This window comes from Oryctolagus cuniculus, chromosome 6, assembly GCF_051225735.1.
Source record: "Oryctolagus cuniculus isolate XC-2025 breed Fujian yellow rabbit chromosome 6, ASM5122573v1, whole genome shotgun sequence".
Classification (NCBI taxonomy): domain Eukaryota; kingdom Metazoa; phylum Chordata; class Mammalia; order Lagomorpha; family Leporidae; genus Oryctolagus; species Oryctolagus cuniculus.
In genome coordinates, this window is record NC_142872.1 from 8,336,674 (window position 1) to 8,361,940 (window position 25,267).

At 51.1% G+C, this 25,267-nt stretch overlaps 1 long non-coding RNA gene across 15 annotated transcripts in view; it reads left to right on the forward strand.

The window, feature by feature from the left end:
- LOC149126003 (uncharacterized) overlaps nucleotides 1–25,267 on the forward strand; it is a 611,412-nt gene that overhangs the window by 40,045 nt on the left and 546,100 nt on the right. For 13 of the 15 annotated variants that reach the window (XR_016235120.1, XR_016235111.1, XR_016235110.1 and 10 more), the window contains exon 2: nucleotides 13,453–13,631. The exons of 1 other annotated variant lie outside the window; for it this stretch is intronic. This is a non-coding gene — a long non-coding RNA (uncharacterized LOC149126003). Of the gene's footprint in view, nucleotides 1–13,452; nucleotides 13,632–18,852; nucleotides 19,422–25,267 lie in introns of those variants that run through there. One more of the 15 variants, XR_016235127.1, reaches the window with a different exon arrangement.

Genomic DNA, 25,267 nt, shown 5'->3' on the forward strand with positions numbered 1-25,267 from the left:
TGGTAACCTACCTAGAGATATATTGGAAACCATATAGCTTTGAGTTTTCCAATTAGTTACAGTAAATCAACTTCTGAATATATTTCCTTACTATGAACTTAAGAAGCTGTGTGTCAAAATTATGTGATTTACTTACCATTAACAGAGAATGAACTCAAAATTAGAGTTTAGAAACAAGAAGATACATGCCAAGTAGGCAACATAGAATTTAATTCTTCAAGCAGATGTGATTTACTTACCAAGATAAAATCAGTCAATTTACTCTCACAGATCAAATTTAAAGCAGCCCCACGCAGAAAGGGAGGTGAGCGTGTTATCTCCAACACGGACCAGAAAGGGGGAGGGTGGGCATGCACACGGAGGTCCCTGGGAGGGGGATGTGGGGACTTCTAGACGGCCCTGTGTACGGACTCACTACTTGGTGTTTGCACCTGTAGACTGCTCTGGGTCAATTGGTACCAGGGCTCCTTGCTTTTAAAAATCTCTGCTTTTGTAAATCGGCGAAGACTTGTCAGAGAGCGCTTAGGACATGAGGAGACCAGAACGGTGCTACCTGGTTCCGTGTAAGGCAAGGAGCTCCGCTGTCCTCTGCCACAGCTGCTGTGTGTCCTGGCCAGCACCGCCTGCTCGCTCCCGCCCCCTGACGCATCCAGCCGCTACCCTAAGCTTTGCTTCTCAGCCCCTTTCTGCCCCGTGCGTTTGCTGATGTGTAATTCTACGAAGAGTAAGCCCACGTGCAGACCCACGTGGCCGTCAGCGCAGTGAGAACACATCATGACAGAGACACTCCCTCACACTTGGGGCAGCTAAGCCCTGACGTCAGGCCTCTGTGTCTGCTGCGGAAACAGTCACGCCAAGCATGTGGCACACGTGAGGTGGTGCAGCACTCCACCACGGGGCCTGGCGTGTTCCCCCCAGCGTGGTGCCGTTTGGGTCCATGGACACTGTTGAGTGAATGAGCAGTTTGTTTTGGAATATTGTGGTTTATGGACACATTTTTAAGATTATTTATTTATTGGAGAGGTAGAGTTACAGACAGTGAGACAGAAGTCTTCCTTCCATTGGTTCACTCCCCAATGGCTGCAACTGTCGGAGCTGTGCCAATCCGAAGCCAGGAGCCAGGTACTTCTTCCTCGTCTCCCATGGGGTGCAGGGCCCAAGCACTTGGCCATCCTCCACTGCACTCCAGGGCCACAGCAGAGAGCTGGCCTGGAAGAGGGGCAACCGGGACTAGAACCAGTTCCCATGTGGGATGCCAGCGCTTCAGGTGGAGGACTCACCTGTGCCATGGCGCCGGCCCCATGGGCCCATTTTTCACTGAAGGACTTGTGATTTCCTTTTCAGTTTTTGGTTGTTACAAATAAAGCTACTATAAAAATTCACAACGTATTCTGTGCAAATGAAAGTTTTCATTTCTGTAGGATAATACGAGGACATGCAAATTTTAAAACTGATAAAAGTTTAATTGGAGAGACAGACACAGCTAGATAGGCTGCTAGAGCTTCTGTGTAGGGGTTCCTTCCTCAGATGCCCAGGGTGACCGGGGTGGGCCAGGGTGAAGCCGGGAGCCACGACCGCAGCCCACGCCTCCCATCTCAGTGTCTGGCGCCAAAGTCCATGGGTCGTTATGCGGCTGCCTCCCAGGGTTTGCCTTAGCAGGAAGCTGGAATTGGGGCTGGAGCTGGGACCACGTGCAGATCCTGCAGTGTAGACTTGGGGGTCCTAACAGGCATCCTAGCCATCGGTGAGACGTCTCCCTGGAAACTCCTGCCCTCCTGTTAGGTCAGAGTGACCGCACCTGACGCTCTGCTAAAGCTTTCCTAGTGACCCCTTTCCTGATCCTGTCTCCTTTCGCTCTGCTTCTGTTGCTGAGGCTGAGCTGGTCAGAACATGTGCCTGTGTCGGCACCCGCGCAGCCCTGCGTAGAGCAGTTCCGCTGTCCCAGGGAGGGTCCGAGTTTGGCCTCGCAGCCGACCCTGACTGGGCTGAGCACCCACGCCTCTTCTTTATGGCCCCGTCAGTGAGCTTTGCCTGTCCGTGAACTTGGTGTGAGGGGACTCGCGCAGTGAGTATGCTTTTGGTTATGGTTATTTCTGCTTAGCCTCATGCTTTTCTGAAGTACCCACACTGTGTTGCGTATAAGTAATTTGTTTCTTTTTATTGCTGAGTAATATTCCTTTATATAAAAATACTGCAAAGTGCTTATCCATTTTCCCGTCGATGTACATTTGGATTATTTCCAGCTTTTTTGCTGTTATGAAAAAGGCTGCTATAAATAGTCTCGTACAAGCTTTTTGTGGACCTGAGTTTTTATTCCTCTTGGGTGAATACCTAGAAGTGAAATTATGAGTCACATAAAATGTTTGCTAACTTTATAAGAAACAGCTAAAGGATATTTTAAAGTTGTAACCATTAAAAAATTCCCAACAACAGCATGTGTATGTGCTAGTAACTACGTGGCTGTAGATGCAAGACCAGGAACATCTGGTGGTGTCAGGCTTTCCAATGTTAGCCACGTTACTGGAAACAAATTGATGTCGTGTGTGTGTGTGTGTGTGTGTGTTTTAAGATTTTATTTTCTTTATTTGAAAGGCAGAGTTGCAGAGAGAGAGAGAGCGAGTGAGCTCCATCCACTGGTTTACTCCCCAGTGCCTGGAACAGCACCAGGCCAATGGAGGAGTCTGCACCTCCAGCCACGTCTCCCACGTGGGTGGCACTTGAGCCATCTTCTGTTGATTGTCCAGGTGTGTTAGCACTGGAGAGATCAGAAGTACCGCAGCCTGGACATCTAATATTAGAATATTAGATGCTGGCCTCCCAGGAGGTAGTTTAACTTGTTGTGCCACACAGCTGGCCCCTCATTTTTGGTTTGAATGCATGTTTGTCTGATAATTCATGATATTGACCCTTTGTTCATGTTCTAAGGACTATTGGTGCAGCTTCGTTTTTGAAGTCTCTGTCCACGGCTTTCGCCTGTTTGTTAATTCAGTTGTGAGTCTCCGATAAAGCTGTGAGTTCTTTGAAAATCAATGTTAGCATCATGAGATGAGTCCCATATTCTGATTTCATATGTATCAGCAGATTTGCGTAGAGCATACATAAATAAATGAGTGAGAATGAACAGAAGATTGGAGCAGATCTCTCTTGAAAGATGATAGACAGTAGCCAAAACGTATGTGAAGTGGTCCTCAGAAGTAGCAGCCATCAGGGAAAGCCGGTGCCGACCCTGAGTTACCACTGCACGTCCACCAGCACGCTTCAACCCCAGGGCACTGCTCAGGCTGCGAGCAACTCGGGATAGAGTGTATTGCTGGTGGGAAGTGAAATGATGCAGACACTGGAAAACAGCGTGGCGGCTTCTTAGAAACTGAACCATGCAACCTGGTGTTGACCCAGGAGAAATGGAAACATATGTTAGAACAAACCTTATAAATGAACGTTCATAGCGCTTTCATGCATAATTGCGAAAACCTGGAAACAAGCCAAATATCCATTAACATATGAATAGATGAACAAATCGTAATGTATTTATACCGGGAGCTCCTACTTAGCAATAAAAAGGAACAAATTACTGATACATGAGGAACACGAATGAATATAAAAACCATGATAGGAGTGAACCATGCCAAAGTCGGTACGACGAACGTGGTGACCACCCTGCGTTGAGATGACACTCTAGGGCGGAGAAAATGATTCTGTAGTGACAAAAACCATGTCAGGACTGGACAGGAGTGGTGGCAATGACAAAGAAAAATGAGGGGACTTCTTTGACTGGTGGAAATGTCCAGAATCTCGATTGAGGAGGCATATAGGCAGTTGTAAGCATTTGCCAGAACCCACTGAACTGTAGATGGAAAATACACTTCATTAATATAAATTATACCTTCATAAGGTGACTAAAAGCAATTAGGATTTTTAAAAAATTTCTCTTTTGGAGTGGAACGTTTAATAATTTGGAAGCAGTCTAATTTTTCTTCATTTGCTGGTCAGTTTTGGTGCCTGCCTGGGTCCTGGTGAGATTTTGTTCCTGCATCTCTGTAGATAAGCACATGGACTGCTGGACCATTTCTGTGAGTGTCGCTGGGCCTTGGACAGAACCTTACAGCTGCAGGATCTGCCAGCGTGTTTTCTTTGCATTCTCTCTCTCCTCCTCTCTCTCCCCCTCTCCCCCCCTCTCCCCCCCCCCTCTCCCCCCCCCTTCTCTCTAGCTGCTGCTTCCTTCTCTTCCCCCTCCCCCTCCCCCTCCAGTTGCTTTAGTTGCCTTCGTTTCTCTCTCCCAGGAACCTCAGCTCTCTGGTGACCAGCCTTCTGCTCTGACCGTCTTCTTGGTTTTCTTCACCCCTCTCTGCCTGTGGGGCTCCTGGTGTTTCTTCAAGAGAATAAATGGCTCCATTTTTGGGGATGACGGGTGCTCCTTACACTAACTCTGGAGTGTCTGTCTTTGTAGGTCCACACCTTTAGTTGTTTTTATGTCCTTTTTAAAATTATAACACCATCCATTTTTTTCTTATATTTCTTTGATCATGGCTTTTGCTCCGTCTCTTCAAACCTCACACTTCTTTCATACGTGTCTGTTCTTCTGGTTGCCTGTTGGAAATAATTTTCAGTGTCCCTTGTGTCCGTCGGCATTCTTGGGGTGCACCAAACAGGGTCAGATTCTTGCTGAATTAAGAGAGAACACAGGGGCTGGTGCTGTGGCTTAGTGGGCTAAGGCTCCCCCTGGGGTACTGGAATCCCATATGGGTACCAGTTCAATTCCTGGCTGCTCCTCTTCTGATCCAGCTCCCTGATATGACCTTGGGAATGCAGTGGAAGAAGCTCCTGGCTTTGGATTGGCACAGCTGCAGCCGTTGCAGTCATATGGGGAGTGAACCAGCAGATGGAAGACTCCCTCCCTCCCTCCCTCCCTCTCTCTCCCTACCTCTCTCCCTCCCTCCCCCTCCCTCCCTGGAACTCTGCCTTTCAAATAAATAAATAAATGTTAAAGAGAAAACACAGTAAGAGGTGCAGAGGCTCTCAGGACTAGGGGGACATACGGGAGCCCTTGAAATGGTGTGAGGGCGGGAGTCACCCCTACTGTAGGGGTGGAGAGCTCCCCTCTCTTGGAGACTCACAGGCCAGCCTAGCTCATTTACCTCAGTTGAGTCAGATACCTGCTACTGGGGTCCCTAGTGCAGTCTAGCGTGCTGTCCCTGTTCAGAACAGGCTAATTCCTCCAGTGTCCAGGGAACTAGCTGATGGGGAGGTGAATAGGTTCTTGGTCTCCACCCCAGCGTACCGTGACGGTCTTTGTCTGGCTTTCCGGGACAGCTTCTCTCTCCTTGTCCTGATGTGTGTTTCCATCGGTATCTGGCTTTGGGCCTTCTCTTGCTGGCTGGAGTGGATACCCCTTGCAGACCCACACCCACCGCCCACGCAGATAGCAAGCAGCGCCCCCCAGCGTTCATCGCAGGTCTTTGACCGTCTGGTCCGACGGTGTGTGGACGTGGGCAGCCTCACAGATGTCCATCTCGGAGGCTTCAAACAAAACGCCTCCCCTTTGGACTCGCTGACTGATTCTGGGGAATGAGCCACGCCTTCCGCCCTTTGCTTCCCGCCTGTGGTTCCGGGGGAGCGGGACCCGTCCAGATGCCCTCCTTGAGCCACCTCGCGCGGCACCAGGCCTGCAGGGCCGCGGCTGTGAGCCTGGGCTCAGCCGCACCAGCAGCTCCGGCTTCTTTGAGGCGGCTGAGTCGCCCCCTTTCCGGCAGCACAGTCTGTGTCTGTCGACAGCGAGGAATCAAAATTCGCTCAGAGGGTTTGCATGAGCTGCTCTTCCCCTGGGTTGTAAGCAGGGTTTCAGTGTCGCTGGGAGCTGTTACCTTGTTCATGACTTCATAGATGTTTTGTCAGGAACCTGGGAGACAGGTCCGTTGCTGCCGGCCACTGTGCACTGAACGTGCGTTTAGGACAGCTCCCATGTATTCAAGCCGTGACATGTTCAGACTCGGATGCTTAGAGTCCCGTGCGTGGAGGCACCTTCAGGATTGCTAAGGGAGGCTGGAGGCCGGGCAGCTTCTCTCCTGGCGTCTGCTGTGGCTTCAGTCTGATTTGGCCCCTGAACGCACACTGTGTTTACAATCCAGAGTTTCATGTTAGTGCCCTGCAGAAGGCAGAAGTGAGTCTGACTATGTGCTCAGAGGGGCTTTGGGAAGGGAGTGGACTGGGTTTGGTCATTCGGATGGAGTTCCCGTGGTTGAACCCTGGGGACTCTAAGGAGAGAGACTAACAGGTGAGCTGGACATGTGAGGTCCTGTGCCAGCAAGAAGGCCCCCAGCAGGCAGGAAGCCACGGGGCCTACTGCGTCTGGGACTGTGAACCTCAGCGACTGTCAGTCACCACCAGCCTCTTTTCTTCGTAAAGTTAGCCTGCCTCGCGTACTTTGTCCTAGTAACAAAGCGCTGACTAAGCCAGGGTCCTGTGGCACTTGTTTGCTTCTCCCCACCTCAGCCCTGCACAGTGCTGTGTCGTTTGGGCCTCCAGCTGTTTGACAAGAGGCTGTGATCAGCCCTCCTGGGTGGTGGAGCACCAGACTGGATTCTCACTGGGGGAGACATTGTGCTTTCAAAGCACAGATACGGAGTTCAGATACAGTCATGCTCTGACCTCAATCAAACAGTGCGTCTGTGCCGTTATCTTCTCGCCCAAGTTATTAAAATAAGCTTTATTAATAGGCATCCGACAACATGTGTTTTTTTTTCCCCTGTAAACTTAAATTCCACACAGAGTTTTATCACAGTGACAAAGGCTGCTGATGCAACTGCTGTTATAAGGCCAAGAGCAGGCGGCTCCGTGAGGCCCGGATGGATGAGGGGACAGCCAGTGAACAGAGAGAGAGGCAGCTTTTCACGCCTCCCCTGGCTGCTCAGAGGCATCTCATATCATCTGCTCTGGCGCCGAAGACGATCAGAATCTGTATTTCCAAACTCTTTTTTTTTTTTTTAATTTTTTTTTTTTTTTGATAGGCAGAGTGGACAGTGAGAGAGAGAGACAGAGAGACAGGTCTTCCTTTGCCGTTGGTTCACCCTCCAATGGCTGCCGCGGCCGGCGTGCTGCGGCCGGTGCACTGCGCTGATCTGATGGCAGGAGCCAGGAGCCAGGTACTTCTCCTGGTCTCCCATGGGGTGCAGGGCCCAAGCACCTGGGCCATCCTCCACTGCACTCCCGGGCCACAGCAGAGAGCTGGCCTGGAAGAGGGGCAACCGGGACAGAATCCGGCACCCCGACCGGGACTAGAACCCGGTGTGCCGGCGCCGCTAGGCGGAGGATTAGCCTAGTGAGCCGCGGCGCCGGCCTGTATTTCCAAACTCTCTAACTGAAGTAAGCGCTAAGCAAAGAAAAGGAGACGAGGTAGAACTGAAGGAGCGCTCTAAGCCATTCATCACAATTAAGCCACAGGAACAAGTGACCAGGCGCCCAGAAGAAAGGAAATGCTTTTCTTTTTTATCGTTTGCTCCAAGTTCAAGTCAAATGCAGGGGAGGTCAGTTCAGGGCGATGTCTTTGATGTTTTTGAAGTCTTTGCTCGAAACTGAGCATTCTTCTCACCTTTAAGCTCTGGCAGGAATTGTTTATTCCAGAAGTCCCCACCCCATTCCCTTTCTTCTGTGAAAGAGGAAGAAATCCTGGTAGGCGGAAGCTACGTGGCTGGCAGCTTGTCCGAATGCTGCGAATGCAAAGGTGAGCCCAGAGGCGCCTGCAGTGTTTGCTTTTGTGGGGCTGGAGCTGTAGGAACCTCATGGAATGCTTATTTTTTACGGAGAGTAATGACTAGCAGAATGATTAACATTTTATAGCCGAGGGAGCTTCCAAAATCTCATGGAAAATAGAATTAAAAGATGGGTCTATTTTGCAGCCAACTGCATTGAACCCATGCGTACCAGGCATCTTTAGCAAGGTGCATGAAAATGCTTGCTATAGAAACACTCAGCTTGGATTTCGAACTTCGTGCACCAGCAGATTATTTTTTTAATTTCGTGTCCCCTCCCTTCCCTAGTTTTTGAAGTGCCTGGGTATTTCTTGAGGAGAGGGACTAGAGCTCCCTGGAGGTTTTTCCAAGAGTTGACGGGCGTCTGACAGGGACCTGCTAATCCTTACTGGCTCTGCAGCGATCTGTGGCCCCCGGGGCTTTGGACCTCCGCTGTCTGCTTTGCCTGACTTCTTGACAGACGAATGCACGAGGTGTGTGGAAGTCAAGACTGCACGGAGTGTGCTAGCCCTGAGTTTCCACAAATCTATAAGTGTAACATCCAGGCTGCCTGATATGACTGACTTTAATTTTTTCATTTTGAAAGAACAATGTCTTCGATTCCTGTGTACAGTCTTGAAAATGACGATGAAGGTCATAGCAAGTTAGATGAAAGAAATACTTTGTCCTTTCGTTACCACTGCTGTTATTACTCAGTTGATAACGTGGGAGCTTGTCTTTGCCGTGGCCCGGGGGGAGGGAGAAGACGGTTCCCGATTCCTGGAGAGGCGAAGTTGGAAGTCGTTGAGCCTAACTCACAAAGTCTCCGCCGGGGAGCCTCTCTGAGGTCTTCAGCCCATCTCTTCCTCTAGATAATCGTCTGGTCCCACTCGAGCACTTCTGGTGATTAGAAACTCATTATCGTTGGAGTCTTCGTCTTTGGGGAAATTACCAGAAGATCTGTCTTACTTGGAGAGGAGATCTGCGTGCCGCGATGTCTGCCTCCCAGAGCAACACACACAATGAGGAATCGCTCCGTCTAAAGCAGCAGTTCTTTGGGGCTCTTTGAGTGTTCTAGAAAGTTCCGTGTCCAGACGAGTTTCCCCTCTGCTGCTTCCCCGGGGTTGGACACGGCCACTTTCTAGTAGAACTGGACTCGTGAGGACAGAGTGACCGCCTCTCTCTCTGTGAAGGCAGTTTGGTTTTGGCTGAGCAGCCCCCAGGAGAGCCCCGTGGTCCTCAACCCTCCCCACGCATCCGACGACCTGGAGAGCCCTGAGTGTCTCCTGTCCTTGTAGACACTGGGTTTCAGTCGATAAGGGGTAGGGCCTGCTGATCAGTGTTTTCTGAAAATTTCCTTGTATAAAAGGAATAAGACCCACCTCCCACCCCTCAATCCACACATGGAATCCACCCGAGTTGCAGGTGGGACTTCTGTGTCGAGGACACAAGTAGCTAATACATGCGTGGCCAGGCCTTGCTCCATCTCAAGAGTCCAGGTGGGCATTTCAGTAGGAGCTGGTATTTTCCACTGACCCAAGGTCGCTCAGTGCCTGGCGTCCAGCTAGAGCCCATGTAGAGACAGAGCTTGTACATAAGACCCCAAGGCCTGACAGCCACTGAATGGCATCGTCCAGACCACATGGGCCCAGGCAGAGAGGCAGGCGATTCCACACTGGGCCGAGGGGCCTCCAGCTTGGTCAGCCATAGCAGGTGCATAGAGCACAAGGCCGGAAGTGGACATGGTGGCTGTTGGCCTGCTGCTGTCTGTTGCTGCCAGGCGGCCCCAGGCTGAGGGTGTGTGAGCGTCGACAGGAGGCCCTGGGCTTCCGGAACACGGAAGGGAGGGGAGGGGAGGCTGTCCCTCATCCCGCCCTGTGCTGCTTCCCTGGTCCAGGAGGCAAAGCTCAGGCTGCAGGGCAGTATCTGTCGGGGGCAGTGGCCTGCCTGGAGGAGGAGGGGCACTCAGTCCGGAGGGGCCAGCTGGGTCTGGGGAGGCCCCCACGCTGACCCTCGTGTTGGTTCTCCCGCCCTTCTAGCAGAGCAGCAGGGAGCGTGTGAGGAAGCAGGAAGAGGGGCTGACACGGGAGCTGCTGCAGACGCTGACCGCGGGCTGCGCTGACCCGTCTCTTCCCCGTGTTCAGTTCCCACACCGGGCAGCCCTGACACCTGCCCGCCCTGCTGGGCTCAGTCTGAGCAGCCCCGAGCAACGGCGGCCTCGGGACCCCTGGTCCTGCGGCCTCGGCATCACACGCGCCCCCGGGGAGTCTCCTTCCTGAGGGCAGAGACCCGGGAGCTGGGAGACCAGGGAGTCACTTCCCTATGACTTTTGTGGGTAATATTTGATTATTGTTATTTTTTAAAATATGTATTTATTTGAAAGAGTTACATGCAGAGAGAAGGAGAGGCGGGGCGGGGGGGTGGTCTTCCATCAGCTGGTTCACTCCCCAGATGGCTGCAACGGTTGGAGCTGGGGTGATCTGAAGCCAGGAGCCAGGAGCTTCTTCCTGGTCTCCCACAGGGGTGCAGGGGCCCAAGCACTTGGGCCATCTTCTACTGCTTTCCCAGGCCACAGCAGAGAGCTGGATCGGAAGTACAGCAGCCAGGACTCAAACTGGTGCTCATATGGGATGCTGGCACCTCAGGTAGCAGCTTTACTGGCTGTGCCACAGCACTGGGACCTTGGATAATACTTTAATTAATTAAGTAATTTACTTGAAAGGCAGAGTTAGAAGGAGAGACACAGAGATCAGTCTTTCATCCGCTCCCCAGGTGGCCGCAACAGCCAGGGCTGGGCCCGGCCAAACCCAGGAGCCATGGACTGTTCCAGGTTTCCCACGTGCGTGCAGGGGCTCAAACTCTTGGACCATCTTCTACTGCTTTCCCAGGCCATTAGCAGGGAGCTAATTTATAATTCACACACACACAGAGTTCTGGTAATAATAGTTGGAAATCCTGGTTGAAGATGTCACATATGATTTAATTTTTAAATCACAAAGTGGTTATCAAATGTGTTTGTATACATCTCTCATACCAGATGCAATGGACTGTCTCCTATGCACTGCGTTCGATGTGCCCAACATGTTCACCCAACCCCCCTCTGACCGCCTGGCATTTTCGCAGGTGCACAACCCTCTACCATAGCAACCTCGGCATCTATTTTTTTAATGTTCATTTACTTATTGGAAAGGCATGGTGACACCCCCACAGATAGAGCTTTTCCTATCTGCTGATTTAAGCTCCAATTAAGTGCAGCTTCCAGGGCTGGATCTAGGCCGAGGCCAGGAGCCTGGAACTCATTCCAGGTCTCCCACGTGGACTCATTCCAGGTCTCCCACGTGGACTCATTCCAGGTCTCCCACGTGGACTCATTCCAGGTCTCCCACGTGGGTGGCAGAGACTTAACTATCGCACCATCACCTCTACTTCCCAGAGTGAACAATAGCAGGAAGTAAGAGTGGGGCCATGACTCAGATGGGATGCGAGTATACCTGCGGTTGTCTTAACTGCTGGGCGAAACACCTGGCCCAGCCTCTGCACCTGCAACCCGAGAAGAACCAAAGGCCGTCCTCCTCCAGCGCCCAGGGGGGCGGGAGACAAACGCCCTGCCTCCTTCCCCGCGGCACAGTCATCCGAGAGCTGTGCTTTGTGTGCCGTTCCAGAGCTTGTCCAGTGATTGAGCTCCTGGCCTGTGGGAGGTTCCCTTCCTCTCCTCTCCTCGCCTCTCTCTCTAGCCCCGTTCTGTGCCTGCTGGTGACTCCTCGCCCTCCTATCACGGGCTCAAGGTCTGCTTCCAGGGACAGGGGTGAAGAGGGGCAGTGGCAGATCCTGGATGAAGCAGCGAGGCCTGTCCATGGCTGAGACCCAAGGAGACAGGAGCCTCACCTGGTCCTCCTCAGCCCTCCTATTTGGACTCAAACAACCATTTCATGGAGCAGGCACCATTCAAGATCTCCCTGTCGGGGTCAGCACCTGCAAGGAACAGGCAAGAATGCCTGCAGGTGCACAGAATAATCACCTGAAAATCAAGCACAAGTGACCCAGAAAAATCAAGGTGCTTTCTTCTAAGAATATTACCAAGGATTGGCGTAGTGGGTGAAGCCACTCCCTGCACCACTGGCACCCCATAATGGACATTGGTTCATGTCCTGGCTGCTCCACTTCCAATCCGGCTCCCTGCTAATGGCCTGGGAAAGGCAGCAGAAGATGGCCCAGGTGTTTGAGCGCCGGCACACACGTGGGAGACCTGGAACAGCCCCTGGCTCCTGGCTTTGGCCTGGCCCAGCCCTGGCTGTTGCGGCCATCTGGGGAGCACATGGAAGATTGATGTCTCTCTGTGCTTCTAACTCTGCCTTTCAGGTTACTTAATTAATTAAAGTACTACCCAGGGCGCTGTGGTATAGCAGATAAAGCCACTGCCTGCAGTGCCAGCATCCCACATGGGTGCCAGTGTGATGACAAAGGAGCTGGTGGCAAGAGACTCCATCTGGGGTAACCCCAGCACAATGCAGCTTTAGGAATTATTTCCACGTTGCCCAAGGAGCACACGTGGCTGTCGTGGCAGCCTTTGGGTCTTATGCAAAATAAAAACTTTGCCCATTCTAATATCCTGTAGCGTCTACTTCACATTTTCATATGAAAGCTTCATCCATTCAGGTCTTCCTGGAGATCTTGAGTCCAGGGGGTTTTGTTCTTGTTGGTGGTGCTTTTTTGTTTTTGTTTTTGTTTTGCTCAGTGTTGTGTGGGATGGTGTGTGATGTGGAGAGATCTTATTTCATTCTTGGTTATAGATGTGTAGGTTTACCCCAAGGCTCCCTACTCTGTCCCCTAGGTCTGTATTTTCATGCCAATGCCATGCTGGTTTAATTACTATAGCTTTGTAGTATATTTTGAACTCAAATAGTGTACTGCCTCTGCTTTGTTCTTTTTCTTCCAAATGGCTTTGGTTTTTTGGGGTTGTTTTGTGGTGCCTTATGAACTGTAGGAATTTTTTCTAGCTCTGTGGAGAATGTCATTGATCTTTTGGTAGGAATGACATTGACGTTTTAGATTGCTTTGAGTGGTATGGATGTTTTAACAGTATTGATTCCTCTACTCCGTGAGCATGACTTTTTAATGAGAGTTTGATGACTCACTTCTTCCTGCTTTGTAGAGCAGCCAGGGGTGCTCTTGACGAACAACAAATACTTTTTGGTCCAAACACGCATCTGTCGATCTGTTCTCTGGCTATGACTCTCTGTTATCTTTGCAGTGACTCTCTGACACCTCACTGCAGCATTTTGCTGCTGTGGACACTCTGGTAAGTAAGACAGAACCAGAACCGGGCTCGCCACCGAGGGACGGTGACTCGCTGTCGGACCCAGCCCGTGTGTCTGTTTCCTTGTCATTCACTCTCATATAAAAGCAAAACCAAAAAACCAGAGCGAAGTCGTCCTGAATTTAGCCCTGAAGACTCTGCCCCTGGAAGCGTGCATGTGCTGTGGCTTCTGTAGTGCTTTCTTGCTTGCGTGGGGACAAGCGTGTCCCCCGTGGCCCGAGACAAAGAGCTTGGAGCGTGAGCATGCAGGGTGGGGCGCGAGTGTGCATGGTGGCAGGAGCAGGCAGGGCCCAGGGCTGCCGGGGCCAGTGTGGCCAGTGTGGCCGAGCTGTTCCCCACAGACACGCGCGCACGTGACAGGGTAAGAATCCGTACCACGGCCTTTTCATTTTGTCCCCTCCTCTCTCCCAGGAAAGCTGTGCTCGGTGTGGTACCCTATTCGCGAAAGACTCACAACTGCATTCATTGCCAGTGCTGACGAGGAAGGTGATGATGATGGTAGAATAGTGGCAGGTGCCATCGATCGAGAATTTTCTATATGCCGAGTCCTGGGTGCAGCATTATCTCATTTCTTCAGAGGAGCCTTTAAGGTAGGAACTGCTGTGAGCCCTGTTTTAAAAATTAAACAACAGATTGAGAGTTTGCTAAAAGTTGCAAGGGTTGCAAGGATGGTGACTGTTTTGACCCAGGCTGTGAGCCATCTGGGTTATGAGAGGGGTAATTGGAGACTTCATTGGGGCCGGCGCTGTGGCTCACTAGGCTAATCCTCTGCCTGCGGCGCTGGCACACCGGGTTCTAGTCCCGGTCGGGGCGCTGGATTCTGTCCCGGTTGCCCCTCTTCCAGGCCAGCTCTCTGCTGTGGCCCGGGAGTGCAGTGGAGGATGGCCCAGGTGCTTGGGTCCTGCACCCCAATGGAGACCAGGAGAAGCACCTGGCTCCTGCCATCGGATCAGTGCGGTGCGCCGGCCATGGTGGCCATTGGAGGGTGAACCCAGAGCAAAAGGAAGACCTTTGTCTCTGTCTCTCTCTCACTGTCCACTCTGCCTGTCAAAAAAAAAAAAAAAAATCGTGGAAGGTTTCAGAAGCATTCTGTCTCGATCTGAAGCCCTGGGTTTAGAGGTGAGGGCTTCCTGCCCTGCGGGTCCCCAAGGCAGCTGGATCGTCCCCGGGGCCCGCCTGTTTGGTCAGCAACTGTGGCACAGCTCTGATAAGGAAGTGTCCTGACAGGCCAGCTCCTCACCCTCCACACCACGCCAGCAGGGCTCGTATGTCTGGGCTCGGGCTTCCTTCTGATCTGAGCGATTGCTCCAGTCTGTCTGCATCCCAGCCTGGCCCTCGGGGGTTTAACCGTCTCCCAGGTGGTCCCGTTGCGTAGCCCTGGGGGAGAACCTCTGATGCAGCCAGGCTTCCTAGCAGCTGCCACAGTGCCCTGGAGGTGAGGAGGTTTGCAGTCCTTGGCTCTTGGCCAGTTCATGGCTGTCGCAGGAGCTGGGGTGAAGCCAGAGGCCCGTGGAGGATGAGGGTTCCAGCGCCGTGCCCACCACCGCCTGTCGGTGGGGCTTGGGGCACAAGGGTAAAACTCTGGGCTTCAGTGTCCCATGTTGAGTGTGGTGCTGGCAGCCATCCGTGCAGTGAAGAGGATTTGTGGGGGGAGAGTGCACAGTTCCAGGTCCGGCGGTTGGAGGGAAGATGGTAGATGCAGGGTTCTGATGTCCTCCGCTGTCGCTGTGTTTGGGCCAGCCACACTCAACAACGTGTCCATAGAGGTCCGCTTATTCGCTTCTGTTTAAGGCTTGGGTTAATTCCCTTGTAGGGCCTGGGTTATGCTCTACACGAGTTTGCAGTGGTTGACTGGAAGTTGGTGACGTGTCTGCTGCCCGTGGGGAGTGGGGAGTGGGGGGTGCAGAGACTCTGACACGGAGAAGGGCGGGGCTCGGCATGTCCACCTTGGCTTGCTCTCCCCCTGCTTCTTGCTGGGAGACACGAGGAACTCTGATGTCCCCTCGAGGTGGCCGCCACGGTGGCCCTTTCCTGCATGACACACGACCCCTCCTTCTGTCCCTCAGATGCGTGTCATGGGGGATGCACGGGCCCTTGGGTGCATTTTTGCATCTTCAACTTTCATGTCTGGTTTTGTTGGCCAAAGCCGCCTTCTGTTACTGAATTTTGCAGATGACTCCTGGTCTGTCCTCCTCTGTGGGTGGGGAAACTGAGGCCACACCCAGTTAACTGAATGGCCGAGTCCTCCTTGGACGTAACTGGCTGGACGGGGTGGGGACCTGGGCTCTTGTCATCGTCCCTCACCCTCCCAGGCTTTCGGACGCCGTGTGCTATGGAGGAAACCCCAGGAGGATTTTGTTACCACACGAATTCTGATGTCGTCAGAACCACACCCCGTGATGTCACAGTGCCCGCCCAGGGGGACTCCAGCCTCCCGAGAACCCACACTTCCCTGGGCCTTACCTTTGCTGACACAGGTACACTCGGGTGGGACTTGTCCTCTCCCCCATCCTCTGCTCTGAACCCCAAGTCCGCGCTCAAGGGGTCTCTCCTAGGGCAGTCTTACTCCTCTTCTCTCTTCTACATGAACACTTAGATGGAATCTTGAAGTTTCCATAGTTTGCGCACGGGCAAGCTTCCTTACAGCAAGATTATTAACTCCTGCATCTGAGCACTGAATCCTGCCTTCGCACAGTGCTGAGTATGAGTAGGCGGAGAGAGCCTGCCGTGTCGCTGGGGCTGCTCCGTGGGGCTGCGAATTGCTGGCTGCCGTTTGTACGGGCACGTCCTGAAATCAGACCACTGCCATCATTACCGTTGTCACCGGCGCGGCCTGTCCACCTTGCTTTCCCCTGGCAGCCCGCTGGGTCTGTGCCCAGTGGCTGCTGCAGACTATGTGAGAGCCATTTGCTTTGCTCAGTCAGGGTTGGACCCTGTGAGTTGTTGCTTAGCAATAGTAACGACACGTTGGGAGCCATCTGATGAGCTTTGAATGCCCCGAGATGAGGCTGGCCAAGGGCAGCCGGTTGGTTAATTGTGGCCTCCAGTCAGCACCGGGAGAACGGTGCCAGGGAAGCGAGGAAGTGCAGACGCTGCCGCACAAGGCGTTTTTGGATCGCGTTTCGGGTTCACATCCACGTCTGAAAAATTCAGTACTAATACAACCCGTAGCGCACAGGCTGTTTCCGTGTAAAACAATGGAGCTGGTACGTGGCCTGCAATACCCTGGTCTCTGCAGAGCCCAGGAGGTTGTCTGACGGTGTGTGCGGCCCGGGATTCCAGAATGCTCCGTGAGTGCCGGAGGTGATGGCCGTGGCACGGAGGGCAGAGGGGTCCTGAGGAGTGGCCTCTCACGTGAAATGTCATGTTCAAGCAGGGCCGTTTGTGAGAGGTTTGAGTTTATGTTTGCTGCTCGTTATGCAGCTCAGGGTGAGCTGATTATGTTCCCACGCCCGGGGCGGTCCACGTCAAGTGGAAGTCGACGGTGGCTCACATGTGCCGAGTTATAATCTCCTGAAAATGAGGGTTTCCATTGGAAACCTTGGAAGTGTGTGCTAGCAATTAGAGAGACTGACTAAGGCTCCCGATGACCTCATCACGTCTTTCTCCTTCGAGCCGCAGAGCTCTGTGGTCATGCAGCAGCTAGTGAGGAGGTGCACAGAACGTTGTCATCACGGGTGGCTATTTCTGTTGTCATCTGGGCCGCGTTGTGCCTGCTTCTGAGAACACCGAGGCCCTTAGGTGTCCCGGGCCTGGGGCAGAGCGAGTTCAGGAATCAGAGAGAGGACACCAATAAAGAGAAAGGCAGATCTAATCCCCAAGCCGGAAGAAGACGCTGGGAGTGCGGCATGGGTATTCCAGGAGCCTCTGGCCCCAGGTGAGGCGTACAAGGCGCAGACAGGCTGATGCTTCTCTAAGATTGGAACATTCTCAGCAGGATCAAGTGTTAGGAACATGTGGGAGGGGGGATGGCCAGTCACTTGCTATTTTGGGAGATCTGGGGTTGGTTCTTTGAAGCACCGTCCCAGTTAGAAGCAGTTAATTGACACACAGGGAGACCTCGCTCCAGCGACTCTGCCCTGTGGTTCTCCGGCTTCCTTGATTTCTAAAATGAGCCGTAAGGTATCTCAAATAACCTCTGAGCGTTTGCTCATGAGCAGGCAGGGGTCCCCGACTTTGAACATGACCAGGGAAGAATGACTGACTCTTCAAAACGAATCCCTAAGTGAACTTGAAGTTGGTTTTCAACTGTGAGCCCCCGTGGGCTGCACAGCGCTGTTTGCCGTTCACTGCTGGGGTCGGACCTGCTGCCACATGACCGTGCCCTTAGTGCACCACACCTGGCAGTCTCTCAGGCAACACCAAAGGCAAGGGGGAAAACCCTCAAAATGGGAGAGAGATGATGCTTGAGAAATGTGTCAGGAGGAAAACTTGGCCTTCTGTCTGTATCCACTGTGCTCAGCTCCGTTGCTTGGAAGTTGCTCGTTTGTGAGGTCATTCTTTGGCTTGGACACCCCATCAGCTCCTCCTTCCCCTCGGCTGAGATGGGAGCACCGCTCAGGCCCTCAGGCCTCACCCTAGCTGGGTTACCTCTGCAACCCCAAATGTGCCACTGTGCTTTGTCCACACACAGGGTTCGCTCTCCTTGTCTGTCTTCACGTCTCCTCGGGGAGTACCTCCTTCCGAGGCCTCAGTTGGATCCACTCTCCTCGCGTTGGGAGCGTGGGCCTGTGCCTGTCTTGGGAGAACTGCCTTCTGTCTCCTGCCTCCTGGGACCAGAGGCTCACCTGCCCTCTTCCCTCGCTGGCCTTGGCCTGGGCAGCAGCTGCACGCCTCCCTGAGTCAGAGTGGAAGCTTAAACCGTTAGCCCGAGGGCAGGCGGTTGGGGGTTTCCCATGTCCATCCCAACCTTGCTGCTGCCTCCAAGCCACGAGCTCTCCCTGTCCGCAGAGTCCCTGTGTCCTGGGCTGCAGGGCTGCTGACCTGGTGTCCTCCCTGAGCCCCCAGTACCCAAGAGCCGGAATCACCCTGCTCCTCACCCGACGAGCGGCTGCTCCGGAACCACGTGCCCCCCACACGCTCCTTGGACTTGACAGCCTTGTTTTGACCTTGTCAGCATCCAGAGCTGCCAGGGTGGCCTTGCCTGGGGTTGTGCAGCTTCCTTTCTGGTTACATTCTGGTCCTTTTTTTTTTTTTTTCCCCAAGATGTACTTATTTGAAAGGTAGCAGTATGGGATGTTGGTGTTGCAGGCAACAGCCTAACCCAGTGCACCGCCATGCCTGCCCATTCCAGTCCTCCTCGCGTGTTTTTGCAAGCAGCCTTGGTCTTCTACACTTTCACAATTTTGTTGCCAAAGGATATTCATGTGTTTCCCACCTGCGTAGTGTTCAACAGAAGGCAGAAGTGTTGTCTTCGTAAGGAAGTTTTAATTCAGGTTGGCCTGGAGGCAGGACGGACACAGTGCTGTGCAGATGTCCTGTGTGCCCACAGCTTGGTGCACTGAATCCCAAAGGATCCCAAGGTGTGAGATATTCGTGTACTTTACAGCGTTCATTCAAAGATCTTTGCCAACATGGAGATTGTGTAGAATCTGGGAAAATCATTGACAGTGTATTGCTAGTGTCTAGTTTTCAAGATAAGAGCTAAATTACTTCACCTGAGATTATTTGCGTTTTTTGCTATTAAAATATATCATTTTTTAAAAAAGATTTATTTATTTGAAAGAGTTACAGAGAAAGAGGGGGAGAGAGAGAGAGAGAGAGAGGGAGAGAGAGAGATCTCTGTCTGCTATCCATTGTTTCACTCCACAGATGGCTGCAATGGCCAGGGCTGGGCCAGGACAAAGCCAACATCTTCTTCCAGGTTGCCCACATGAGTGGCTGGGGCCCATCTTCTGCTGCTTTTCCCAGGCGGTTAGTGGGGAGCTGGATCAGAAGTGGAGCAGCCAGGACTTGCACTGTACCCGTATGAATGATGGGTGTCAAGTGGCAGATTTACCAACTATGTCACAATGCTGGTCTCTAAAATAGACCTTCCAGAAGGCTTGAGAATGAAGGCTGTGAGAAAAAAGTCCACAAAATGTTATGTGAGATCATATCCCCCATAATTTTTATTATGGTCTTGTCATCTCTTGCTCTGCTGTTCTCATCACCATAGGTGTCATTTTTAAATCCAGTGTTAGCTAGTCTTGGCACACTTCTCATGGCCTTAATACTTGCACTGGAAAAAGTCCAGGAGTATATCCTGAAACTAGGAGACATGTCCGTATCACCTCTCTGGGTGGCCACATTGAGTTCCTCGTACGGATGCCTGCAGGACTGGGCTTCTCCTGTGGGTGGATTTTATAGGCATTCATCCCATGGCTATTAAATTTTTTTAAAGTGTCCCTTAGTCTACGTATTTGAGGTCTTATTCTTTAGTTAACACACACACTCACACGCACACACACACACACAAAGTAGATGGCACCAAGAATAGGAGAATATTTCAAAAAGCTCATGGAAAATAGAATTAAGAGTCTATTGTGGCTGGCGCCACGGCTCAGTAGGCTAATCCTCCGCCTTGTGGTGCCGGCACACCAGCTTCTAGTCCCAGTTGGAGCGCCGGATTCTGTCCCGGTTGCCCCTCTTCCAGGCCAGCTCTCTGCTGTGGCCCGGGAGTGCAGTGGAGGATGGCCCAAGACCTTGGGCCCTGCACTCTATGGGAGACCAGGAGAAGCACCTGGCTCCTGCTTTTGGATCAGTGCAGTGTGCTGGCCATAGCACGCTGGCTGTGGCGGCCATTGGAGGGTGAACAACGGCAAAGGAAGACATTTCTCTCTCTCTCTCTCTCTCTCTCTCACTGTCCACTCTGCCTGTCAAAAAAAAAAAAAAAAAGTCTATTGTACAAAACTTTGGGAATTCTTGTGTTGTTTAGCGTGATAGGCCTTTGTTGGTGAACTCTCTAAGGAATGCTCATAGGTTGAATTTTCAGCTCTTGGGTCCTTAGCACCAAGTTACCCACAGAACGCTGGGTTCTCCCTCCAGCAGTGGATGGCACAGCTCGCTGCACCCAATTGGAGGTCTCCTGACAAACAGGGTTCTTGTAGATCTTCGTCAGGCTAGCAGGCAGGAACCAGTGTGTTCTGTTGTGTTTGTTTATGTAATGAGTATTTACTGAATATCTGTTTTTATACCACAAACTGTTCACAGAGAGAGGGATGCAGTGAGGTAAGGACTCAACATGCAACCAAGCAGAATAATGCAAGGTGGGGATGGGGGACCTCTTGCCCTTGAGCCACTTGGGGCCCACAGAATCAGCCAAGGCAGTTGTAGGTGGGACTTGAAATTCGGTAATGCCACAGCAGGCTAATTTTTTTTTTTTTTTTGACAGGCAGAGTGGACAGTGAGAGAGAGACAGAGAGAAAGGTCTTCCTTTTGCCGTTGGTTCACCCTCCAATGGCCACCGCGGCTGGCGCACAGCGCTGATCCGATGGCAGGAGCCAGGTACTTCTCCTGGTCTCCCATGTGGGTGCAGGGCCCAAGCACCTGGGCCATCCTCCACTGCACTCCCTGGCCACAGCAGAGAGCTGGCCTGGAAGAGGGGCAACCGGGACAGAATCTGGCGCCCCGACCGAGACTAGAACCTGGTGTGCCGGCGCCGCTAGGCGGAGGATTAGCCTAGTGAGCCGCGGCGCCGGCCACAGCAGGCTAATTTTTAAGCTGATCATTTCTTATGGCCTGTGAGTGATGTTATAAATATCTCATCACTGTTGGGAGAGAAAAGGTTCCCATCCTGAATTAAGACAGGAGAAGTGCTCAGCTGAAAAGCAGGATGGCCAGTGACAAGGGCGCTGCACCAGGAGGGGGGTCTCGAAGACCTGTTGGATGAGCCAGCATTCACCTGCTACCTGAAAGACAGGTGCAGCCAGGTTTGCAGCGATTGCGAGGTGAGGATTTGCAGCAGCTCTGGACACCATGGCCACAGGTGGAAATAAGCTGAACAAATGCCCACGAGTGGATGAACGGAGCAGTACAACGTGGCCTGTCCATGCTGCGCACGGCTGCTCAGCCTTGAGAAGGGAGGAAGGGCTGACGTGTGCTGGAACACGCGTGCTGCAACACGCGGACCCTGCAATGTGAGGCCAGTCATGAAAGGCGACCTGGGGTACGGTTTCGTGCATGTGACATGTCCACAGTAGATAAATACACAGACACAGAGTGCGCGCACAGTCATGGTCGCTGTGGCAGGGGATGCATAGAGCACCAGATGCTGTGGCCGTGTCCACTCACAGGTGGCCAACTGTGTCATGTGGACGTGGCCTCAAGGTTCTGACATGTGTTCAGGTGAGTCTAAGCTTGCTTTGTGAACAGAGGGGCCAGAGTGGATGCATATGTGAAGGCGCACTAGGCTGGCGCCGCAGCTCACTAGGCTAATCCTCCACCTTGCGGCGCCGGCACACCAGGTTCTAGTCCTGGTCGGGGCGCCGGATTCTGTCCCGGTTGCCCCTCTTCCAGGCCAGCTCTCTGCTGTGGCCAGGAAGGCAGTGGAGGATGGCCCAAGTGCTTGGGCCCTGCACCCCATGGGAGACCAGGAGAAGCACCTGGCTCCTGCCATTGGATCAGCGTGGTGCGCTGGCCGCAGCGTGCCAGCCACGGTGGCCATTGGAGGGTGAACCAACGGCAAAGGAAGACCTTTCTCTCTGTCTCTCTCTCTCACTGTCCACTCTGCCTGTCAAAAAAATAATAATACAAAAAAAAAAAAAAAAGAGAAGGCACGAGGTAGCCGAGAGCTTTCTGTGCCTCTTTCGGCGCAGGAGACCCCCTGGTAGTAGTAGGATCTTTGCCTCCACCCCTTGGGAGCGATGGCCTCCGACCCCTGCAGCAGGGGCAGAAGTGCCTTCTCACCTGGGCACCGGAGCAGGAGAGGGCGCTGCCCTCTGTCACTGGGGAGGAGTCAGGGTGGATTGGGTGGGCTGGTGCTCTCCCCAGGAGCTGCGGTCGCCTGTTGGCAGGCATCACCAGCTGCTTGTGGGTGGCTGAGGCGTCTGCTTGCTCTCCCAGCCTGTCTGTCTGAAGTTAAATTGATGCCTTTGTCATATGCTTATTTTGGTCTGTTGATAGATTCTTCTGTTCTAGTATAGTGATTTGTCTGCTTTCACAGTGCCACTCATTTTTAATTACTGTGGCTTTTTAATATATTTTAAACTACATGATAATTTTCCTTTTGCTACTCATGTTTTAAAAATTTGTTTACTTGTGTATTTTATTTGAGATGCAGAGTGAAAGAGAGATATTGAGATCTTCCAGTTGCTGGATTATTCCCAGGAGGGGCTGGGCCATGCTAGTGCCAGGAGCCTGGGATGCAGTCTGGGTGATGGGGATCCAAATACTTGAATCACCACCTGCTGCCTCCCGGGGTGCAGGTCAGCAGGAAGCTGGACTTGGGAGTGGCGCTGGGACCGTGTGACCCAGACAATCTGCTAGGGATGTGGGTGTCCCCAGCTGCAGTTACACTGCTAGGCTAAATGCTGCCCCTCATTGCTTAGCATTAGCGAAAGAAAGATCTGGTGTATTCTTGGATTTTTTTTCCTGCTAGGTGATCATCAGGATAGTATTTCCAGTTCTGTAGCAGATGCCTTTGGAATTTTGATTGGCACTATGTTCATTGTAGAGCAGTTGAGTGGGGAAATAGTCTATTTAAAACAATGTCTATTCATTCTGGAATGTGGTGCATGGAGTCAACTTTCTTTTATAGTTTTCAGTAAAATTTTAAGACTATTTCCCTTTACGTAATTCTCTATTGCTTATAAATGAGATCTGCCCCCATATTTTCCAATTAATTACTGTTGGCAGGTAAGAAATTAATAGTCATAAGAGGACGTTCTTTGCTCACTTGCCAACCTCTGTGTTCTTTAATTCTGGCATGCGCTTTGGATTTAGGTACAAATTTAGGTCTACTTTACGTAGAAAGATACAAAAGTTTGAAAAGGTTGAGTTACTCATCTGATGTTAGACACAAGTGTATGAAAAAATTTGGATTTGAAAAAGCAGTCTAGTTTTAGTATTATGCTTTGAATCCCTTGTGTTAATATTTTACTAACATGGTATGATGTCAATTATTATGAGCTTTTTACAGGTTGTATCATTGTATCCTCTTCTCCAAAAATAACAGTGCCTTCATAGCACTGTTGAACATGAACATGGCATAGTCCTCTTCAGCTCTGTCTCGTTTCACTGACAAGTCCTTCCAGCATGGTGTGAAATAATGGTGACATTAGGCAGTCTTGTTTCTTCCCCATTTTTGTGATTGCTATTGGTTCTTCTCTAATATTATTTATTAATTTTAAATACATTTTGTGAGTATTGCCATATTTCATTTAATTCATCATTGTCATAAGTCAAGCATAGATCTTAAATTAAATGCCTTCCCTTGATTAGATAATCAAGCATTTTTTTGAACTATTTTTTAAAAGACTTGTTTATTTATTTGAAAGAGTTACAGAGAGAGAGGAGAATCAGAGAGAGAGAGGTCTTCCATCCAATGGTTCACTCCCCATTTGGCCGCAACTGTACCACTCCCAAGCCAGGAGCCTCTTCTGGGTCTCCCACACAGATGCAGGGGCCCAATGACTTGGGCCATCTTCTGCTTTCCCAGGCCATAGCAGAGGGCTGGACTGGAAGAGGAGTAGCCGGGACTAGAACCATTGCCCACACGGGATGCTGGCACAGGCCAGGGTGTTAACCCATTGAGCCACGGCGCCAGCCCCTTTTTGAACTACTATTTCCATGCTGTTTTATTTGAATTCCTATTATTGAAAAAATCATTGCATTCCTAAAATAACTCTGTTTATGATGACCAGTTTCTAAAAATATCCTCCTGGACTTGATATTTGATATCTTTTATTTTATTTTATTTTTGTTTTTATTGTTCATGTCTCAAATCTTTTTCAAGAAATTGTATTTATTTGAAAGGCAGAGTGAGGGTGTTGGGAGAGAGAGAGAGAGAGAGAGAGAGAGAGAGAGATAGATAGATAGAGAGAGAGTAAGAGAGCTTCCATCCACTGGTTCACTCCCCAAAGGGCCACAGTGGCTGGGTTTGGACCAGGCCAAAGCCAGGAGCCAGGAACTCCGTCCATGTCTCTCAAATGGATGGCAGGGGCCCAAGCACTTAGGCCATCTTCTCTGACTTCCCAGGCACTTCAGCAGGGAGCTGGATTGGAAGTAGAGCAGCCAGGACTGGGATGCAAGCATTGCAGGAGGTGGCTTAACTCACTGAACCAGAGAGAGACAGAGGAACTATTAGACACACACACATACACAAGGAGACAATGAGAGAGAGAGAGAGAGAGAGAGAGAGAGAGAGAGAGAGATTGATTGATTGAGATTAGCCCTCAAAATGGTTAAAGAAGCTGGGGGCTTCTCCAGGTTCTCCCAAGTGGGTGCAGGGACCCAAGTGCTTGAGCCGCCTTCTTGCTTCTGCAGGAGCATTAACAGGGGTGAGAGCTGCATAGGAAGCAGAGGAGCTGGGACTTGAACTGGCACCCATGTCGGTTGCCAGTGTTGCAGGCAGGGGCTTTACCAGCTGCACCACAACGCTGGCCCCAAGAAAGAATTTGAAATTGATGACTGAAAGAGTAACTAAGGCTGGCTGAAGTGACACATGGGAAATTGTTTCCAAACCACATGTTTCACAGAAGAGATGTGAGTATGGACAAAGACAAGATTTGTCAGTGGATTGGGATCAAGTGGAGGAGAACAGAAAATAGTGACGCGATTCTTTTCTTTTTTTAAATTTTTATTTAGTTATTTATTAATTTTTTTGTGATTCTTTTCTAAGGATGTAGTGAGCTTTCCCTCTCTATTTTTTGTCAGCTCTGGAAAGTTTTCTTCTGTAATATCTACCAGTAATGTCTTTTTCATAGATGAACTTTGTATTTTACTGTCTGCTTCATTACTTGCATTAGATACACACACACAAAATATCCTTGTTTTAAGCAAATGTGATCTAATAAAATTGTGATTCATATGAATGGTTTGTATAACTTTTCCGTTTGCTAAAGAAATGAATTATTTGTCTCTACATAAATATCTGAAAAAGAGTGTAGCCTCCTAATTTTGACATTGTATTTGGGAGGAAAAATTAGTTATATATACATGCATGTATACACATATATGTATATAAAGAATGCTTCAAAAATTTCATTGAAAATGGAATTAAAAGATAACTTCATTGTAAAAAATTTGT